The 15,550-nt window shown below is 38.8% G+C and overlaps 1 long non-coding RNA gene across 1 annotated transcript; it reads right to left on the bottom strand.

Annotated features, from left to right (window-relative positions):
* Positions 1–1,090: 1,090 nt before the first annotated feature.
* Positions 1,091–13,249, bottom strand: LOC147379965 (uncharacterized). Its single transcript, XR_015165209.1, has 3 exons — positions 11,034–13,249; positions 5,535–5,632; positions 1,091–1,285 (listed from the first exon to the last, which is right to left on the bottom strand). It is a non-coding gene; the product is annotated as an uncharacterized LOC147379965 (long non-coding RNA).
* Positions 13,250–15,550: the final 2,301 nt, after the last annotated feature.

Genomic DNA, 15,550 nt, shown 5'->3' with positions numbered 1-15,550 from the left:
TGGGAATTTATGCCACTAGTGAGGCAAAATGATGCAATGTTGCCAGTTATCAATGAATTTGGTGTAGACAGCACAAAAAATGCCACCCAAATAGAAATAAGTTAAAATGTTATATTGTTTAAGTTACATTAAAATATTCAAATTTTCAGTGTTAACAGATTTTTGTTTTGATTAAACTGTTGCATTTTAATTGATGCAATTTAAAGAGCATATAACCACAGTCTATATAGTTTTATCGATTTTCAAAAGTTTTGACATGTTTCCAGTAAGTTGAATATGTATCTTTCCTGTCTTGGAAGTTTGGAAGTGGGTGGGAAATAGTCCCTGTTCCCCAGGTAATCTCACACTATTTCTGACTTGTGAGATGGACAGTAAGGGTTAGACTGGGTGGAAGTAATTTGAGAAAAGTTTTGGCATTGTATGCTAACCATATCTGTCATTAGAACACCCCATCTGTGTGTCAAAGGATGAAACATACTTTAGTCTTTGGCATAGGTGGGTTTGACACTGCAATTTCTGATGTTCACAAGCAATACCGAAAAATTATGCATATTTTACTTCTGTGAAGACATAAATTAGAGTCATGTATACTGGTAGATTGAGGGAGAATAGTGAGACACTTTGCTAGTGAGTGGGCACTACTGACCACCCAGTCCCTGAAACATTGCTAAACATTTATTTTGTCCCTACTACTGTTGTACATTTTGTAAGATGAGAGGAATTATTTGCAATAGTAGTATTATTCACCTTGATTTCATTAAATTTCCAAGGTGTGTTTGTCTTTTAATATAATGATCTTATATGCAGCTTAATATATATTTATATAATACTCAGCAGATTATCAAGCACTTTTCTATATATTATCTCTCTTGATTCCTACATAACCCTTTAAGGCTGTTGGAAAAACCCTCTTCAGAGGGAAGAACTCAGAGGGCATGGAAAGCGAATGTTTTCAGATTCTCAACCAGAATCCCTTGTCTTTCGACTTCTACTCCTGTGCCTTTCCAATAAAACAATGCCTTTGCTACTGTCTGAAATTGTGACTGCCATTAACATACCTGTGAGTGCTCAATAAATATTCACTGTGACATTTAGGCCATTTTTTTATTTTTCATAACTGAGAGTCCAAGAATCTCTTAGTTAAATGTGGAATCATCCCAGTAACATTCTTCCTCTTTGGGCTCTGTTCCTGTTAGTTCTTTGAAGCACAAACAAAATAGACTCATCAATTATAATTAGTTTTAAATTTCTTTCCAAATGGGCATCAAAGAGAAAAGACACCGAGCTATAAAAAAAAAAGAAGTGATACAGAATTAGTGACAGGTTGGGCCTTGGGGAAGCCCTGGGAGTCCAACAATGCAAGACACTGGTCTTAATTAACAGAAGTGAATCATACACAGGCATACACAGAGCTTAGTTATGCCTTCCATTCCCTTGTTAAGTTAAAAATTACTGGACATGAGTATGTGTGTGTGGGAGTGATGCTGGTGACACAGTGAGCTGGAGGGGGCAATGATAGATGACCATTCTTATATCGCTTTTTTGGCCTCAGTAATCTTTCTGGACTGGCAGTCTTTTGACTCACAGCTGTATTCTGCTAGTTGGTTATGCCAGATATCTTTTTTGTAAGTGAAAAACAAAATGAAAAATAAATGCAATATATCTGTTTGGTATTGTTTAAAGACACAGTCATAAAGATACTTTTTAAATGTAATGTTGTCCTCAGGCTCTGCATGGTCCCAAAAGTCTGCTGTGTTGAAGATGTGTATAAAACCTGAAGGTGATATTGCAGATTGAAAAAAGATTTTTGCCAAGGCAATAAACATATGATGCTTTAGTGTCCTTCACATTATCAATCCTTTGTATTAACGCCCATTCCTTCACCTCCTCTCTTGACTCCCTGTGATACAGGTTTTGAATCACTTCTTCTCTTGAGGTGTTTTTTGTGGTTTTAGGGGTAATGATTTGGTATTTTTCCATTTCTCTCTTCAATGTACATTCTTGCAATTTTTGAGTCACTTGTTTTTTTCTTTTTTTAACCATAACAACCATTATCTCAAGGTCTATTGAAGAGAAAAATTATCTTGGTAACTAAATAGCAATAAACTGGTAGTAATTTCAGAGGAATTTGCGTTTAAAAGAGGAAGTTTAAACAACTTTTGACAGAGAAGGCAATGGCATCCCACTCCAGTACTCTTGCCTGGAAAATCCCATGGGCGGAGGAGCCTGGTAGGCTGCAGTCCATGGGGTCGCTAAGAATCGGACACGACTGAGAGACTTCACTTTCACTTTTCACTTTCATGCATTGGAGAAGGAAATGGCAACCCACTCCAGTGTTCTTGCCTGGAGAATCCCAGGGACGGGGGAGACTGGTGGGCTGCCGTCTCTGGGATCGCACAGAGTCGGACATGACTGAAGTGATATAGCAGTAGCAGCAAACAACTTTTGAATAGGGGAACTTTCTTGAACAATCAGTAGGTTTCACAGATGAGGAAGTGGGCTCAAAAGTGGTCAGGAATTAGCCCAGTTAGTAAAGGATGCAGGTGAGATTTGTCTTCCTCCAAAATCTGATCCAATTTTACTACCTAGCAATGCTGACCACAAAGGAAAGAGTTTCTTACAGAGGGAATTCCTGATAATGAGAATAATGAAATTACAGAGTTGTGAGGTCTTGCAGAGAACTCCCAGACTTCACTGTGTTCATTTACTCTGCTCAAGGAAAACCTCACTGCCCAGAAAAACTTTGGTAAAAAGGAAACCCTGTTTCTTCTCTTTGTGAAGGTGGGCTCATTGAGGGGGAAAAAAGTATAGCAGTGAGTGGGAAGCAGAGGAGCATCAGTTCTGTGCTCTCCTCAGGTCTTCAGTTTCTCCCTGCACTCATGCACAGGTCTGTCTTCACCACAGCCTGGACAGAGTGTCTGGTCATGCTCAGAATGCGAGAGCATAGAATAACTCACCAGTTAGTTCTTTGAAGGATGTAGAATCATCTTAACCTGCCCACGAGTGTGTTGGGGTCAGTAGGGATTTGGGGGAATGAAGTTATATGAAAAGTGAAAGTGAAAGTTGCTTAGTCATATCTGACTCTTTGAAACCCTATGGACTGTAGCCCACCAGGCTCCTCTGTCCATGGATTTCTCCAGGCAAGAATGCTGGAATGGGTTCCCATGCCCTCCTCCAAGGGATCTTCCCAACACAGGGACCGAACCCAGGTCTCCTTCATTGCAGGGAGTTTGTTTACCATCTAAGCCACCAGGGAAGCCTCATGAAGCTCTGTGTACAATGCTTAAGATGGAAGCCTGGTATCAGTCACACCCAGGTTTGAAGCCTGATTTTGCTGTTTATTAACTATGGGACTTCGCACAAGTTAATTACCATCTTCACTTATAACATGAGATAGCATCAGGGCCTACATCATGGGCTTTTGAGTGGATCAAATGACATAATGAACATAGCATGTCTGACACAGAGGATGTGTTCAATAAATCTTAGCAAATTTAAAATCGCTAATTTAAATAATTCCTGTATGAGCTCCATGTAATTGTTCCTTTCAGTCATAGCACTAACTGTGTGAAGGGCTTCCCTGGTGACTTAGCTGGTAAAAAATCTGCCTGCAGTACAGGAGGCCTGGGTTTGATTCCTGGGTTGGGAAGATCTCCTGGAGAAGGGCGTGGGAACCCATTCCAGCATTCTTGCCTAGAGGATTCCATGGACAGAGGAGCCTGGTGGGCTACAGTCCATAGGGTTTCAAAGAGTCAGATATGACTAAGCAACTTTCACTTTCGCTTTTCATATAGCTTCATCCCTCAATCCCTACTGACCCCAGCCACACTCGTGGGCGGGTTAACAGTGATTCTACATCCCTCAAAGAACTAACTGGTGAGTTATTCTATGCTCTCGCATTCTGAGCATGACCAGACACTCTGTCCAGGCTGTGGTGAAGACAGACCTGTGCATGAGTGCAGGGAGAAACTGAAGACCTGAGGAGAACACAGAACTGATGCTCCTCTGCTTCCCACTCACTGCTATACTTTTTTCCCCCTCAATGAGCCCACCTTCACAAAGAGAAGAAACAGGGTTTCCTTTTTACCAAAGTTTTTTCTGGGCAGTAAGGTTTTCCTTGAGCAGAGTAAATGAACACAGTGAAGTCTGGGAGTTCTCTGCAAGACCTCACAACTCTGTAATTTCATTATTCTCATTATCAGGAATCTCCTCTGTAAGAAACTCTTTCTTTTGTGGTCAGCATTGCTAGGCAGTAAAATTGGATCAGATTTTGGAGGAAGACAAATCTCACCTGCATCCTCTACTAACTGGGCTAATTCCTGACCACTTTTGAGCCCACTTCCTCATCTGTGAAACCTACTGATTGTTCAAGAAAGTTCCCCTATTCAAAAGTTGTTTAAACTTCCTCTTTTAAACGCAAATTCCTTTGAAATTACTACCAGTTTGTTGCTATTTAGTTACCAAGATAATTTTTCTCTTCAATAGACCTTGAAATAATGATTGTTATGGTAAAAAAACAAAAGCAGAACACCTAATTGTGTGGCCTGCTACTAAATGACATGCCCTGATGAAAGAGAGAGAAGAAGAAGGGATGTGTGTGAGGGAGAGAGGTAAACCTGGCCAAATGACCCCAAAGCTAACATCATCAGTAGCCTGGGAAGAGATATCCTCTTGGACTATAACCTGCGAGTCAAGGCCTCCTGAGCTCTGCTCTGGGGAGGTGAAGGTGCCGTTTCTTGCAGTCCTGGATATGTGCTTTGTTGCAGGCCCCCCACTTTGCTTGTCTTTGCAGGGCTGTCACCGGGTGATTCATAACTCAGTATTAACTGCAGACGAGGGAGGAGTGAATAGGGGAATTTTTTTCATGTGACATAAAGTAACCAGCATCAGGGCTTTTCCACAGAAGCATTAATTACCCTTGTCAGTCTAACCAAGAACAGATTTTACTTCAACCAAGGACCATGGTATTTCATTGGCACCCAGCAAATGTGCAATGAAGGCTTTGCTATTTATCCATGAGTATAATAAGGTTAAAGTCTCTTGTGATTTATGATATTCCCCCTTTCTGTTTAAACAAGTATGGTACCTATTAATAATAAGCACACAATTCCAGAATGTGAGACAGACAGACGGAAGGTTATTGGTGACGAGACCAGGTTATCAGTGTGGAAATTAAGTTTTTTCAGACTTCTCTATTCATTGGTTTTCTTACCCTTTTTCTTATTTTATTATTCCCTTTACTGATTGTGGAAACTAATTGAATATTAGAATTAGAAAGAGCCCAAGAGATCATCTAATCTAGTTTAAGGAAAAATTGTGAAAGACTAAAATTTGATGAGTGTCCTGTTTGATTCTTATCTTTGATGAGAATATTTTATGACTCTACCAAGATAAAAGTTAATTTATAAAAAACTGATAGTAGTGCAAATAATAGCGATTTATAGAAATGCATGTGGTAGAGTCCAGTTAGTTTTCGCTCTACGGATATAGATTAGTTTTACTAGTTTTGCATTTGTAAATTCAGCATTCCTTACCTGACTCCAATTATGTGGCACCTTGCATTCTGTTTTTAACCAGTTGTGGTATCTTCTTGGTTCCCTCATCAAAATCTTGGCCTGTGTTGATTTTACATCTGTACAACAAATATGATTGTCTTTTTTAAAATGATGCCTTAACATTACAGATAATGAAAAAAAGAGAGAGAGGAAGTAAATTACACAAATTTTTTGTCATTGTTGAACTCAAATCCATATCTCTTGACCTTGATTCCAGAAACTGAAATTGACACCATGAACTCTTCCCCAATCTAACTGCCTGTATTCTATACTTCCTCATGTTTTCTTGACCCTTTGAAATCAGACCACATCTCCAGAGCACAATAATTGATAGTTTCGATATCTACTTGGTATGTTTCCTTCCGCCCCCTCCCCCTATAAGATATGTAGCAATTACTTTGCAAAAGGTAGGGAAGGTGTTAACTATGGTGTATGCTCTGAGGAGCTACTGAGATCCTCTCTGCTTCCTTCTCCACACTCCTTTTCCCTGACTGTTCAAAACGCATCCTCTCATCTGACCCTCACTGACACTTGGGTGAGTACTAACACAGCATCATTTATTTGACCAGAAGGAACTGATCCTAAATAAAACCCAAATATACTTAGAGGAGTAAATATAGTATTTCACACAAATGAGTTGATTGAATTATTTCCAGTTTGCACTCTAGATGAAGGACGGTTGACAGAAGACTGGTTTAAAGGCTGTGGACATTTGGTCTTTGGTGGGGAGAGGCTTATTCTATCACACTCATCATTGATCTGTTTCGGTAGTTCTGGGATTTGAAGGAACTGATTTCTACTCTTAAGTGCTTGACTCCTGAATCATTGTGCCCCTACTTTATGTGTTCTTCTCTTTTCATACAGGATAAACTTAGTGGCGAGAAGTTTCCTATGACTGAAGGTGATGACCGTGGGAACCTCTGAAATCTGTATCAGAGAATTCCAAATTAGTTTGCAAAGTCATATTTTTCTACAGCTTACTGGAGTGATATGTTTTATGCCTTTCTCTCTTTTAACCTGTTCAGCATTAATGCCTTCTTAAACTGATTTGTTTACCTCTGGTGCCCTCCTATAAAGCTATCTTCTCCTCTAAGCTTTCCTGATGGGCCTCATGATAATACATCACCATTCCTCTAGACGACCCCAGGTTTTTATCTAGTCACTAGAGACAGGTATCTACCAGATTACTTAAACTCAGTTATAATCATCTCTTTTCATATATAGGCAAGTACTAATGAAGTTTCACATACTGTGGTATTATACAGTATGTTATGGAGGTTCATAATTTGTGCAGACCCTTGATCTCTGGATATTGTTATATTCTAGTGAATACCCACTTTTCTATATTACAGGGGCATCCTTAAATTTCTTACTTAACTTCTTTCCACCTCTTCTTTTTCCTTATTTCTTTTTCTTTTTTTCCCCCCTTTTCTCCTCCCTTCTTTCTTCCCTAAGTACTTACTAAGTTCCCAATATGTGTCTAGTACTTTGCTAGACACTATGGAATATGCTATATCATCCAAATTAAACATTTTTTAAGTCAAAGTTTTAGAGATTATATAAGCTTAGAATGTATAAAAGCCATTTTGCCTGGAGATGATTTTCATTTGTTTTTGTAGGGAGACATGAAGAATATCTTTTGAAATTTCTACCATTTAGAAAATGTAGACAGAAAGGCCAACTTTAGGTTGGGTCATGACAAAATTTAAACTTTCAGCATGGTTAATGAGTACTTGTTTTGGTAGATATATTTAAAATATCAACAACTACGAAGATAATAACAGTTATATACATTCAGAGCATTTTCTATCTCGGTCCTCTGTAAGGCACTTTATATATGGTTGGCATGATCAAACTTTGTCTGGGACCCAGAGATAAAGTCCTTAACTAAGCAAAAAGAAATCATATGCAATGATTGAAGCAAGAAATTCAATTGAACAGGTACTGCTAATTGATTAGATTCTACACTTGAGACAGAACCTCTAAAATAGTTATTTTATTAAATGAGTTTTTTTTTCAAGCCAGGACTTAAATTGACCAATATTAGTTCTGTTGAACTCTTCCTTTTTCATTCTGGATAACTCAATAGTACTACAGATTAACCTTTGGAAAAGTGTCCTTGAATTTTATGTTTGTGTGAAATTCCCCTTTATTAAACTGTTTCATGTGATAAGATGTAAGGATGAATCCTGCTGGATATGGAGAAATTGGAACCCTCACACATTGCTGGTGTGAGTGTAAAATAGTGCATTTGGGAAACAGCTTTGGCAGTTCCTTAAATGTTAAAGATAGATTTACCATATGACTCAGCAGTTCTACACCAGATTTACCATATAACTCAACAATTCTACACCTAAGTCTAAATCCAGAGAAATGAAAATATATGCTTATACAAAATTCTTAAAGATGAATGTTCATAGTGGCTTATTTATAATAGCCCCAAAGTGGGGGCAACCCAAATATCTATCTACTGATTATTGGATAAATAAAATGGAGTATGTTCATGTAATGGAATACTGACAGTCAAAAAGGAATGAATCTTTGTTGCATGCTGCTAAGTTGCTTTAGTCAAGTCCGACTCTGTGCCACCCATAGACGGCAGCCCACCAGGCTCCCCAGCCCCTGGGATTCTCCAGGCAAGAACACTGGAGTGGGTTGCCATTTCCTTCTCCAGTGCATGAAAGTGAAAGTGAAGTCGCTCAGTCATGTCTGACTCCTACCGACCCCATGGACTGCAGCCTACCAGGCTCCTCCATCCATGGGATTTTCCAGGCAAGGGTACTGGAGTGGGGTGCCATTGCTTGTTACATGCTGCTGCTGCTGCTGCTGCTAAGTCGCTTCAGTCGTGTCCAACTCTGTGCGATCCCATAGACGGCAGGCAGCCCACCAGGCTCCGCCGACCCTGTTACATGCTACAATATGAATAAACCTTGAAAATATTATACTAAGTGAAAAAAGCCAATCACAAAAGGCTGCATATTGTATGATTCCATTATATGAAATTTCCCAAGGAGGCAAATCCGTAGAAAAAGAAGATAAATTAGTGGTTGCCAAGGACTGGAGTTGGGGGTAAATGGGTGATTGCTAACTGGTAAGAAGTTTCTTTGGGGGTTAATGAAAACGTTCTGGGATTAGATTGTGTGTGGTTCTGTGAATATAATAAAACCACAAGAATTTTGTACTTTATGTGTTTAAATAGTGAATTTTATGGTATGTGAATTATATCTCCACAGAATTGTTTTTTAAAAAAATAACTTTCAGGATAATATGCATAAATGTAAAAAAAAAAAAAAAAGGATCTATAGTACATAGATTTCCTTCTATACCAAGAATAGTACCAATATATGTGAGGAAACTGAATAAATATTATTTATCTGGCTAACTAGAAGTCTGGAAGTTTGAAGTCTTCTGAATTCTAGGCAGTTATTTCAAGGAGAGATTGGGAGAGTCAGTAAAAGCTGTGGAGGTTACTTCTACCACTAAGGGTTACTGGCTGTGGCTGCTGGATTCTATTTTCTGTTCTTTGAGAAATGACAGTAATGATGTCCCATGGTGGGGCATGGGGTGTGTGTGAGGCAGAGAGAGACTGAGAAAGAGAGACAGCCTGACACATAGGGGTACATTATTATTTTATTATGAATGTTATCATTACCTTAATCTAGGAGAGCACAGCTTCTGTGCCTGGTGTAACATCTAGGACTTGAATTTAGCATAGGGAATATGTTAAAATAGCCACAGAGACCCTTGCCCCTCAGCTCTTGCATATCTAAAAATAATTTTCTTGTTTGTCTCAGCAAATTATCATTTTAGTGAAATAATTTTTTTCTTTCTGAATTTTCAAAGTGTACATTTTTACCCTACAATATTTTCTATGAAAGGACTTTTTAAGGAATACCTATTTTTAAAAATTGAGGGCTACTGAGATGAAGTGGAAAATTAACTGGAAGCTATGTGAATTTAAAATCAACCGAATTTTGTTATTTTTAAGAGTGAAAGAATTATCAGTTTAAAGACAAAGAACAAGGTTCTAATTAGTTAATGAATCAATGGCAGAAGTATCTCTCTGAGGTGAAGAGATTTTAAGAACTCAGTGAAGGAGCCAGGTGTAAAAACAGAGAGAAATTTGAGGTTAAAAATTACAGAGAGAAAGGTAGAAAATAACACCAATGCTCCCCAAAATTCAGTGTTAAAAAGCTAGCACATTTAATGAAACTTTTAATTAGCTTAAAGTTTAAAAAGTACTAATATTTGAGGCATAAATGGGTTTAAAAACTTTGTTTTTCAAAGAGAAATCAAATCTTTATTCAAGAATGTGGTATGTATTGTAACATATTTTTAGAAACAACTAGTCACAAGTGGAATTATCGTATGTTTTCTACATCAGAAGTTTAAATAATTTTCTACTTTAAAATTGTAAGAAAAACACATTTTTGTATTATAATGTTCCTAAAATTAAAAAAAAAAAAAGTTGTTTTGAGAAATGGTAGAACTTTTTTTTCTTTTTTCTTTGTTTTCTGAAAGCCTTAGTCGTGTCTAACTCTTTGCGACCCCATGGACTATATGCTGCCAGTCTCCTCTGTCCATGGAATTCTCCAGGCAAGAATACTGGAGTGGGTTGCCATTCCCTTCTCCACGGGATCTTCCTGACTCAGGGAAGCTGCTATCAAATCAGAGTGCTATTCAGTGACATCAGACAATTAAGAAAATTGGTAAATGTTGTGCTACATTATGGCTACAGAATGGAAGTTTCCTATAATAAATCTAGACTTCATTATACAAAGAAGTGTACTAGAAATATGGACCTTTACAAGTCAGGAAGCTAAATTGTGTTACCACCTATGGCAGCGCATCAGTATTCATTTAATAGCAAAACACTGAAGTCCATTAATATTCTGAACCGTATAGAATTAGAATTGTCTAATAAATGTGGCTATTTAATTTAATTGCAATAAAGTAAAATAAAACATGTAGTTCCCCAGTCATATCACCCACGTATGGCTAGTGGGTATTGGATTTTACTGCTTGGATACAGAATATTTATATCATCTCAGAAGGATAGTTGGATAGTTCTAATAAACAAAGCTACCAAAAAGATATTTGTCTTTGTTAATGGACTGGCTTTATATCTAAGTTGATTGATTGAGGTTAATCATAAGGCACAATTTTGACACCAACCTAGGGCTTTAATTTCACATAGAATTTTCTCTTTAGAGGCCATAGAAATGTCCTTAAGCATATCCAGAAGCATGACAGATGTGTTAGTAGACCCAGGTACTAGAAGAGAGAGTATAAAATAATTATTCGATTATTCATTCATTCATCAAGTACTCATTGAGCACCTGCTATGTTCTGAGCATATGTTCACTCATGCTAGATCCACTGGTACAAAGAGGAAGATATTGCTCTTGGCCTAAAGAAACTATATCAGACAGAATTAAGTTAGGCTATTATGGGGAGCTCAGAGAGTAAAGAATCTACCTGCAATGTTGGAGACCTGGGTTCGATCCCTGGATTGGGAAGATCCTCTGGAGGAGGGCATGGCAACCCAACCGAGTATTCCTGCCTGGAGAATTCCCATGGAGAGAGGAGCCTGGTGGGCTGCAGTCCATGAGGTCTCAGAGTCTGACAGCACTGAACAACAAAGCACACAGCACACGTTATGGGGCTGGCAATACAAGTAGTTCTTCGGGAACACTGTGGAAGGAACTGGGTAACAAAGAGAAATTATTGTGAGGCCTACTTTAATCTTTTTTTTTAAGTGGTTTGTGACACTTAAAAAGAAGGTTGGTTCCATGTCAGTGAGGAAAAGGATTGCATGGACTATTTCTCTTTTATCCCTTACAGAATCTAACATAATCCTAAATTCATGAGTTGATCAGTACATCAATTGAATAATTTAGCAAGCACCAAACGCTTAACGTTTTTTAGAGGACTTTTCTTAAAGTAGCTGTCTCTTAAAAATAAATTTTGAAAAAAAAGACAACCAACCAGTCAAAGTAAGAACATATCAGGATGAATCCTAAAAATGCAGGTTAGTTGTGTGAAGAGCAATTAAGAAAAATATAATTTGTTTAAACATCAATGTATTTTAAATTTACCCTGATTTAATATCAACCAAAAGGGCCTTATAGACATCAACTACAGAGATTTCTTTTTTTCCACCTAATTTATGATGTACTGTAGATGATTGACAGGGACTATAATAAGAGGTCTGAGCACTACCTACTGGGTTGGAAGTAGTCTGGACTTGGTAATACTGAGACCCTGCTAAGAGAGAATAAGAGTCAGGAACCAGGACGATGTGCCAGTTGTGGTGAACAGTAGGGTGGGCATCAGCTCTCCTGAACATATTTATGGTTTGAGCAGTTCCAAACAATCATTTTATTCTTATAGTTACCACCAGATGGACTGTCCAGTTCCTCCTACTTGATATTAAACAACATGTCTAATAAATATTCAACGCTTAGCACATGCAAACTGCACTTGTTGAGCCTCTCTAACAGCCACTAATGAGGACATTAGCTTTCAATTAACTGTGTAAAGCTTTGGGTTTGGACTAGAACATTCATTCAGCACAGGCATCAATTTGTAGATCATTATAGGATATTAGTTGGTTGCTTGACAACCACATGGCCTAGCAGATTTTAGGCTGAGTTCCAATGATAAGCCAGGATTTCAACTCTTAAATTGGGCCGTATTATCTCTTCCACCTGGACTATTATAAAAACTCTTTGAGTCTTACCTGGCAAAGATTTAGGGGAAGCAGCTGCTAAGTTCAAAAATGAAATAAAGTATGAAAAAGTAGAATATTTATCTTGCATGCACAGGTAGAAATGTTAGCATAGCTTGAGACCAGTGACAATTTCAGCCAAACTGCTAAGAGGACTGCCACGGGATATAAGATACAATTTCACAGTTTAATTTTAGTGTCTTCTTTGGATTTTCTAGAGTTTAATAATTACTATTATAATAATATTTTTCTATGAGAAATGACTTACAAATATTTTCTATAGTTTTGTTTCATTATATACAAGTATTTTCTATCTACATGTCTGTGCGATTCTAAAGCAAACAATATGAAAAATAGAATATGATGTAAATATTACTTTGCAAAAGCAAATTTCTCTGCCTTAATGATCTACTATTTAGTTAAGTGTTCCACAAGTGAGGCTTCCCCAGTGGCTCAACGGCAAAGAATCCACCTGCAATGCAGGAGACTTAGGAGAAGGGCATTCTATTCCTGGGTTGAGAAGATCATCTGGAAAAGGAAATGGCAATCTAGTCCAGTATTCTTGCCTGGAAAATCCCATGGACAGAGGAGCCTGGAGGGCTGCAGTCCATAGGGTTGCAAACCGTGAGACACAACTGAACAAGAGCATGTTCTACAAGTAAACCTGAATAAGCAGATCTCCCAGATCGTGTAAAATGGCCACAAGACAGTGTTGCCAAATTGGGAAAGGTAATAACTTGATTTGTACCTTTTACACTTTTGAGTCAGGTTTGCAAATTTTGTGAGCCTTGTCTGTGGAGTCCAGTCATCATTGTGGCTTCTGAGATTACTCTACGGTTTATATTGCATTGTATTAATTCCATGAAGCAAGATACTGTTGTTGTTGTTCAGTCACCCAGTCATGTCTGACTATTTGTAACACCATGGACTGCAGCATGCTAGGTTTCCCCATCCTTCTCCATCTTCCAGGGTTTGCTCAAACTCATGTCCATTGAGTCGGTGATGCCATCCAACATCTCATCCTCTGTTGTCCCCTTCTTCTCCTGCCTTCAATCTTTCCCAGAATCAGGGTCTTTTCTAATAAGTCAGCTCTTTGCATCAGGTGGCCACAGTATTGGAACTTCAGCTTCAGCATCAGTTCTTTCAATGAATATTTAGGGTTGATTTCCTTAGGATTGCCTGGTTTGATCTTGTAGACCAAGGGACTCTCAGGAATCTTCTCCAACACCACTGTTAAAGAGCATCAATTCTTCGGCACTCAGCCTTCTTTATGGTCCAACTCTCACAGCCATACATGACTACTGGAAAAGCCATAGCTTTGACTATACAGAACTTTGTAGGCAAAGTAATGTCTCTGCTTTTTAATGTGCTGTCTAGGTTTGTCATAACTTTTTTCCCAAGGAGCAAGTGTCTTTTAATTTCATGGCTGCAGTCACCATCTGCAGTGATTTTGGAGCCCAGAAAATAAAGTCTGTCACGATTTCCATTGTTTCCCCACGTATTTCCCATGAACTGATGCGACCAGAGGCCATGATCTTAGAAACAGGTTATAAGTTCTGCCTATTCCTTCCCTATCATTAAAGGTTGAATCAAGTGTATAGTATAGTATACACGGTCACTCAGTCATGTCCAGCTCTTTACAACTCTATGGATGGAGTCTGCCAGGCTCCTCTGTCCATGGGATTTTCTGGGCAAGAATACTGTAGTTGGCTGCATTTCCTCCTCCAGGAGATCTTCTGGACACAGAGATTGAACTCACATTTCTTGCGTCTCTTGCATTGCTGGCAGATTCTTTACCGCCTGATCCATCATTGTTGTTCAGTCGATAAATCATGTCCAACTCCGCAATCCCAGGAACTTCAGCATGCCGGCTTTCCTTGTCCCTCACTACCTCCTGGAGTTTGTTCTGATTCATGTCCACTGAGCCAGTGGTGCTATCTAACCCCATCTCAGTCTCTGCCACTCTTTTCTCCTTTTGCCTTCAATTTTTTCCCAGCATCAGGGTCTTTTCCAATGAGTTGGTTGTTCACATCAGGTGGTCAAAGTATTGGAGCTTCAGCATCAATCCTTCCAATGAATAGTCAAGGTTGATTTCCACTAGGATTGACTGGTTTGATCTCTTTGCTGTCCAAGGGACTCTCAAGAGTCTTCTCCAGCACCACAATTTGAAAGCATCAATTTCTTCAGTACTCAGCCTTCTTTATGGTTCAAGTCTCACATCTACATATGATTACCAGAAAACCCGTAGCTGTGACTATATGGATCTTTGTCAGCAGAATGATGTCTCTGCTTTTAATTATGCTGTCTAGGTTTGTCATAGCTTTTCTTCTAAGGAGCAAGCATCTTTTAATATCATGACTGCAGTCACCATCTGCAGTAAATTTAGAGCCCAAATAAAATCTGTCACTTCCTCCACTTTTTCCCCTTCTACTTGCCATGAAGAGATGCTATGGGACCAGATGCTATAATCTTAGTTTTTTGAATGTTGCATTTTAACCCAACCTTTTCACTCTTGTCTTTCACCCTCTTCAAGAGGCTCTTTAATTCCTCTTCACTTTCTGCCATTAGAGTGGTATCATCTACATATCTGAGGTTGTTGATATTTCTTCCTGCAATCTTGATTCCAGCTTTTGATTCACCCAGCCTGGCATTTCTCATGATGTACTCTGCATAGAGGGCTTCCCTGGTAGCTCAGCTGGTAAAGAATCTGCCTGCAATGCAGGAGACCCCGGTTTGATTCCTGGGGTGGGAAGATATGCTGGAGAAGGGATAGGCTACCCACTCCAGTATTCTTGGGTTTCCCTGGTGGCTCAGACAATAAAGAATCTGCCTGCAATATAGGAGAACTGTTATCAGTTCCTGGGTTGGGAAGATCCCCTAGAGAAGGGAACAGCTACCCACTCCAGTGTTCTGACTTGGAGAATTCCATGGACATGGAGATGGAGAATTCCTGTAGCCTGGCAGACTACAGTCCATGGGGTTGAAAAGAGTTGGACACAACTGAGTGACTTTCACACACACTCTGCATAGAAGTTAAATGAACATTGTGACAATATACAGCCTTGACTTACTCCTTTCTCAATTTCCAACACTAGTTCCATGTGTGCTTCTAACTGTTGCTTCTTGACCCACATACAGATTTCAGGAGATAGGTAAGGTAGTTTGGTATTCCCATCTCTTTAAGAATGTTCCACAATTTGTTGTGAGCCACACAGTCAAAGGCTTTAGCATAGTCAGTGAACCAGAAGTAGATGTTTTCCTGGAA

This window comes from Bos grunniens, chromosome 1 (assembly GCF_055505025.1).
Source record: "Bos grunniens cultivar Pamir isolate PY7600 chromosome 1, Bosgru_T2T1.0, whole genome shotgun sequence".
Classification (NCBI taxonomy): Eukaryota; Metazoa; Chordata; class Mammalia; order Artiodactyla; family Bovidae; genus Bos; species Bos grunniens.
This window is presented reverse-complemented; position numbering and strand designations above follow the sequence as displayed.